The sequence below is a fragment of the Mixophyes fleayi genome, chromosome 3 (assembly GCF_038048845.1).
Source record: "Mixophyes fleayi isolate aMixFle1 chromosome 3, aMixFle1.hap1, whole genome shotgun sequence".
Taxonomy (NCBI): domain Eukaryota; kingdom Metazoa; phylum Chordata; class Amphibia; order Anura; family Limnodynastidae; genus Mixophyes; species Mixophyes fleayi.
In genome coordinates this window covers 318,555,481-318,561,858 of record NC_134404.1, presented here as the reverse complement: position 1 = coordinate 318,561,858, position 6,378 = coordinate 318,555,481, and the positions used below count along the sequence as shown (strand labels likewise).

At 40.9% G+C, this 6,378-nt stretch overlaps 1 protein-coding gene across 2 annotated transcripts in view; it reads left to right on the top strand.

Moving 5' to 3' along the window:
• The first annotated feature begins 2,732 nt into the window (after window positions 1-2,732).
• The window catches only part of FOXN2 (forkhead box N2), a 45,275-nt gene continuing 41,629 nt past the window's right edge, over window positions 2,733-6,378 (top strand). The window contains exon 1 of one of the 2 annotated variants that reach the window (XM_075204104.1): window positions 2,733-2,867. The gene's annotated coding sequence lies outside the window, so the exon portion shown is untranslated. Of the gene's footprint in view, window positions 2,868-3,494; window positions 3,576-6,378 lie in introns of those variants that run through there. The other variant, XM_075204105.1, reaches the window with a different exon arrangement.

The following is a 6,378-nucleotide window of genomic DNA, read 5'->3' as shown; positions in this document are numbered from 1 at the left end:
CTTGCATTTTAAAATTCCATAAGTTGCTTAACCACATACTGACCTCTAATCTAGTGTTCTCAACCAATGTGTCACAGTGCTGTCCTGGGTGTGTCATAAGAATTAAGGTGTGGCAGATAAAATGTATATAAAGAAAAGAAAAATGCAGTACAAGTTAAAGATAAGAAATGAGGATATGTAAAGATCTAAAATTGGTTTTTGTTTCTCATGTTTCACATTTCCACTCATTCCAGTTAATTGTAGCAATGATTTTAAAGCTGTTGCACAAACAAAATAAGACGAATTACGAGCCACATCACCTTCTTATGATGTAACTCACACAACACTACCAACATATGGAAACCATATTTTTCTTTTTTGTGGCACACCTGCATAGGCCAGGCATATTAAACTGGTGTTTGGGGTGTTGAAAGTAGCAGTCTCCTCTGTTTGCATCCCACTGTTTCTCGTATAAATTTAAATTACTGATTGGTCCCCAAACTTTACAATGGTTCTATATAACATCCTGGAGGATCTCACATTATATTCCAGTTGGGTTAACAGATCTGAGTTTTATTTTGAGGATATGTAACAGTAGAGATGAAATTATGAAGAGTCCCTCAGGAAAAAGTAGTTTTTTTTTAAAACCCAGTACACATGGCGGACTCTCCAACATGACTCCTTTCACTGGGTACAAAATGCAACTAATTTCTTTACTGCAGGAACCTTGCCTGAACCAACTGGAGTACAACCTTTTCAGCAATTCAGCACTAGTGACTGCAACATAACAAATACATATGAAGCTCAGAATAACATTGTGTACCAGGTGAAGAGTGGAAGGGGTCATATTGGTGCTATATGGAACATTATACATTGATTTTTCACAACGTTAAAACCACTGACAAGTGAAGTAAATAACATTATCTCCTTATACAATGACACCTGTCAAAGAGTGGGATATATTAGGCAGCAAGGTAAAAGTCTGTTTCTTTAGGGGGAATTCAAATGACCGCACTGTTCATGAGAATAACGCAGCCCGCACACGATTACAGTTAGTATACAGTAATTCTATCGTGGATTTTTGCTCGTGGCCCACAGAGCTACGAGCAAAAATCAGTGTTGAAATGACCGTACTAATGCGCACTGTTACGGTAGTAATAGTGCATAGGTTGCATTATTCTCATGAACGCTTTCAATTAGATTCTCCCTTTAAATTGATGTGTTGGAATCAGGATAAATGGGCAAGTGTAAGGAAGAGAGGACACCAGGATGTACAATGAGAAGAAGGCAAGCCGACAGGTTGTGTGAGGCTTTGTGCAATGTTCTGCCTTGGATCCTGGCATTCATGTAGATGTCATTTTAACCAAGTACACCTATTCATGACAATGCTATTCCCTGATAGCAGTTGCCTCTTCCAGAAGGATTATGCGCCCTATCACACTGCAAAAATTGTTCAGGAATGGTTTGAGAAACATGACAAAACGTTCAAGATATTGACTGCTCCTACAAATTCCCCAGATATCATTCCGATCGAACATCTGTGGGATGTGCTGGAAAAACAAGTCAGACCTATAGGGGCCCCATCTCGCAACATATAGGACATAAAGGATCTGTTACCAACGTCTTTAAGCCGTAACTTAGAATTCTAGTGCCCGGGGCGAGAAAGACAAATAGCGCCCCCCTTGCCCTCAATTTTAGCCAAATGAACCTAAATATTCCTAAATTGCGCCCCCCCCTTCAGCGTTGCCCCTGTCGCACAGCCCTAGTTACGGGCCATGGGAACAGAGCTGTTTGGGCTGCAGGAGGGGGACCTACACAATATTAGAGAGGTGGTTTTAATGTTGTGGCTGATGAGATAATAAGATTTTTAGTAAATAAACTCTGCTCTGGACTATACATAAAATCTACCCCAAACTGCATAATTGTTAAAATTTTAGAGTTTTGCATTGTACAGACATTTTAAAGTCTACACAACTTGCCTGTAAGGGAATGTGGCTGCACAGCTGTTGTACAACTACGTATCACAATCTTCCCTGCCAACAGTTTTATGATCGCACAACAGCTGGAAATCCACGGGCTGAACAACTCCGGCCGGACTCTATTATCGTAAAAATAGGCGGCAACAGAGACACGTGACTGCCCCGTGTACTTTCCCCTCATACCAGGCGCTTGTCCGTGCCACGCGCATCCGCGCGGGTTCCGTTCCCATGGAAACGCATCGCGTGACTGCAGCAGGAGATTTCCCGCGTCACAGTCCGTGTTTTTTATTTTTTTTTTCCTTTCCATCTGTATTATAAATGCGTCGAAGGCTCCGCCCTCTGGCCCGAAGGAGTTAAATTCGTCACCAAGGAAGGGGAAAAAAAAAACAACCACGTCACATGGCAAGCGGGCGGCTGATCTTGCTGTTTGCGTCAGCGCTATAACTCCGCCCCTATTTGCCACAAAGAAACAAAAAAGCCGCGAAAAGGCGGGACAGCTGTCAGTTCATCTAAACACAGCCATCTAGTTGCAGTCTAATGAGTATATATTGTCTCTGAATAAAACCGCAACCGAATTTCTACCGACCTCTACTCAGAGTAGCAGAGTGTGTCCTGTCAGACTCGCACTTAAACTACGCCTAGCTATTAAAATAATCTGTGAGGTAAAATGAAGGGAATGAGGATGAGTTGGGCGTGGTTACTGGGGATGGGGGCGTGGCTAGACGTGCGTGCCTCACGCCGAGGGCGGGGGGAAGTTCCTTTGGGCGCCGCGTTGCTATGGCGACTCGGTGGGGGATTTGGTGGCGTTGCTTGCACGGGGATGTAGGGAGCAGCTGCTGATCTCTGACACATTCCCCCCCCTGCTGTACCACCGCACTGCCATACTGCACCGGAACACGCTTCATGCCGGTGAGTAGCCCGGGGCTCCCGTGCACTGTCTCTATGGAGGTGTATGGTGATCGGGAAGCCATATGTGACCGGGGGTGGGGTGTCTGTGTGTGACCTAGGTTACTTCTTGCCTGGTCCAGGTATTGTTTCTGGCCAGTAATATATTGCTGTGTCCTATTAGACATACTGCCCTGAGAGCAGGGTGTCATGTGGGTGGAGGATATGAATCATATGTGCATTGCATGGATGTGTATTTGCATTTAGCAGCAGATGCCTTAGTAACACATCAGACTGATCATGTCTGCTGTACTGTAGCCCATGGACGGGAAGGGGTCCAGTGCTGTTCCTGTACTTTTGCCCCTACAATAGGTTGGTTGTGCACAACGTGTTCAGTGATCAGACGCTGGGCTGGGGAGAGAGAGGGTGGTGCTCTGTATATGGCAGAGGCTTTGTTTCCATTTAACCTTTTAGCTGCTAGTTGACTTACATAGGAGACATGCAACGTCTGTGCTTTCACTTCCTACCTTTAGGAGCCATGCATTGGGGTTAGTTGTGCAGCTGTTATCTTATTAATATCCTGTTGTACATGTAGCTTAGAATACTCCCATTTCCTGTTTTTCCTCTGTCCTTGGATATGCACGGGTTAATGCAATCCGTTAAGGGTGTCATAAAATATAATGCACATTTCTAACACTAAACAAGAGTTGCTGGACTTTGGCTCATATATGGGTATGTAGTGATTGCTTCCATTTCACATCCTTAGCATGGTCACTGTCTGTAATGGTTGAGATCTGTGTAGTAGTAAATAATATAGTAATATGCAAAAGCATTTTTATTATAGTGTCATTATACTCTGTAGTGCTTTACAGTTGGAGAATAATTTGTTTTAATTCTGGAGAAGTATAATAAAAATATTATTCTTTACAAATTGGCCTTGTTGACACTTCTGCTTGTGCACTTTTTGTTTGTACATTATTTGAAAAGAGAAGTGGGTGGGGTGCTTACTGTATATGGTTTGATTGTTGAAACCTGTAACTAAGCAGAAACTGACATTACCCTTCACACTAATGAAATTGGTTTCAATATGCAACAGTATGTCTTGCAATGTGTCTTATTGTTATTTATTATTGTTGTTGTTTTGTACAAAGCTAAATCTTGTAAATGGTAACTAGCAAGTTTTCCACAAGCTGGTCTGCAGACTTAGTCCTATCTTCCAGTGTTTCAGTGGTCCTGTGTAAGATTAATTGCTTTTCCATGCTGGCCCTCTATTTGAAATGGCAGAACTACAGATGTGTGCTCGCATGAATTAGTGTCTATTGCTCTTTAGTCACAACAGCAGTGTCAACTAATTTAATTAAGTAAACAATGTATACATGGAATATGGTGTTTAGTTTTGCTTGCTGTGTGCTCTTTGTCCTCAATAGCCTGCAGTATGGTAGTTTTATAGCCTCTCTACCTTTATCATTGGGCATATGTATTATAGAATGCTTTGCTGCCAGAAAGCTTCACATTCCTTTTGCACAGACACCTGGTTATGAAAGGTCTAAGCTCTTGCACTGTAACTATTTCCAGCTGTTCTGTGTAAGAAAGGGAAGGTTAGGGAATGGTAGTGCTTGTAAGAAGGACTCCCATTTTGCTGTGGATTGTGACAGACACGTGGTGAATAGAAAGCTGAGCCAGAAGTAGCTTGTACTTGCTGGCCACAGGCGCTCCACGTTCCCCCACCCACTCTTTCTCAGCCTTTTAGCCTAGTTCAACATTCCTGTGTCCTTCCTAATGTGACTGTCTCTTGAGGTTGTAGCTTCCTGTTGGTACATGTTACCTGACAGCTGTTTTTAGTGTCATAATTTTGCAGCTTGTTAAGATGTTACTGATAGCATTTATTTCCTTACATTATACTAAACAGTAAAAGTCTCAATTGACAGTTAGTTAATTAGATTTTCCATTAATGTGATTGAGAAAATAAAGCATTTCTGCACAATTGTAATGACTAGTTGTTTGTTATTTTACTTCAGCACATTGTATTACCTAACTAAAGGGGTTATGAATATTAAACTACTTGAACAATAGCTTATTGGTGTCATACGATTCCATCCTTCAAGAGATACAGTAATCCTTTACTGATAAAATAATCCTGACCTCTTACTGATCATCTTGTATAATGTCCTTGATAACTTTACAGTCTGAGCTCATGTAAATATTTGACATGTTTGATACAATCAAGGGATGATCAGGTAAAAATACAAAGTTAACATGGCTTATTAAAAATAGATTGGAGCATAATTAGCTGCATTAGAGGTGTAAATATTTCACTTCTGTGTTGTATTTGTAGAACTTTGTTACTGAACGTAACCACATTTTAGAATTGTTGAGATTCACATGTTAACTCCTTTAAATGATTCTACTTATGTTTCAATTCAGGAAATGTCTGTATACCTGGACCCTTTGTTTGGCATATATTTATATTGATACTGTGAATGTCTTAATAATTTTTTAAGAATTCCATGCAGAACCTGCTGCTTAACATGCTTGTTTCATATCGGCATATATCCAAATCCAGCAGATTTAGCTGCTTGGCCCATGCACAACTAGTGTCGCCGGATGATGTCTGCACATACTGTGAGATAGTGGTCATTGTTCAACCACATTTTCCATCTGTCTCGATCAATATCTCAGCTTTCCTTAGCAGATGTTTATTGGGATTGACAGTTGTTTTTGTCTACCCACTCTTTGGTTTGTGTCCACTTAGATCTAAAGCTGCCTTGACTACCAACAATGCAGGGTTCATGGACACCTTTAGCTGAACTTTTGCAGAGAGTATTGCCTGCGCACCGTTGAGACAGTGACTTGGTGAGGTGCACAGTTTGTTCTTGTCTTTACATTTTGCATAATGTGCCTGTTATACCCATTGCTTGGTGATAACAAGTTTGAGGTACTGCAGAATGCCGAATTTCCTTTAAACCAAGACAACTTGTTTTCTTTTTTAGATGATCATTTTGTATCATGTGCTCAGCGAGTGGCTATTGACCTTGTCTGGACTGAGAGCCTAAGGGCCTTTTGATAAAGTAGATGCTCATCCATCAAGCTATGTATTCTGTGCCTGTCTTTCAGTAAGAAGCATGCATTGAAATGAGCATTTGTTGTACACTAAATGGACATCTTGAGGAGAGCAAACTGTTTGGAGCAAATGTATTTGTTATTTTAAATCCCCACTATGCTGAACCTCTATGATTTTAAATGCTACTTTTTCCTGCAAAAGAAGCAAAGCATTCTGCCATTCAAGTAGGTTTCACAATAAAAATAGCATGATGCACGCTTGCAGGTTTTTGTTTTAAAGAATATTTCTGGAAACATCTTGTTAGCAACAGCAGTTTCTAATGGCTACATGTCATTCACATAATAACAGAGCACAATGCAATCCTGTGAATAAAAGCAAATAGAAACTTGAACTATTTTAAGAATAGTTGCAATATTTTTAACAGGAAAGTCTAAAATATTCTCATGACTTGCTCATCAAGTCCTGCTAGATTTT